The following is a 309-nucleotide window of genomic DNA, read 5'->3' as shown; positions in this document are numbered from 1 at the left end:
CTTTTTTCGACATACTATACTATGACTTTTTTCGACATACTATACTATGACTTTTTTCAATATACTATACTATGACTAATACTATTTATGACTCTTTTTGATATGCTATACTATGATTTCTTTGGACGTAATATCCAGTTTTTTACAGTTTTAATGATTTTTTTCGATATACTATATTATGACTTTTTTGACTTTTATCGACATACTACACTATGAGTTTTTTTTTACTTCTTTTGACACGCTATGCTGTGACCTTTTTTGACATACTATGCCATGACTTTTTTGACGTTTTCGACATACTATACTATA

This window comes from Etheostoma cragini, chromosome 3, assembly GCF_013103735.1.
Source record: "Etheostoma cragini isolate CJK2018 chromosome 3, CSU_Ecrag_1.0, whole genome shotgun sequence".
NCBI lineage: Eukaryota > Metazoa > Chordata > Actinopteri > Perciformes > Percidae > Etheostoma > Etheostoma cragini.
The sequence above is the reverse complement of the archived record's forward strand: the minus strand, read 5'-3'. Positions refer to the sequence as shown.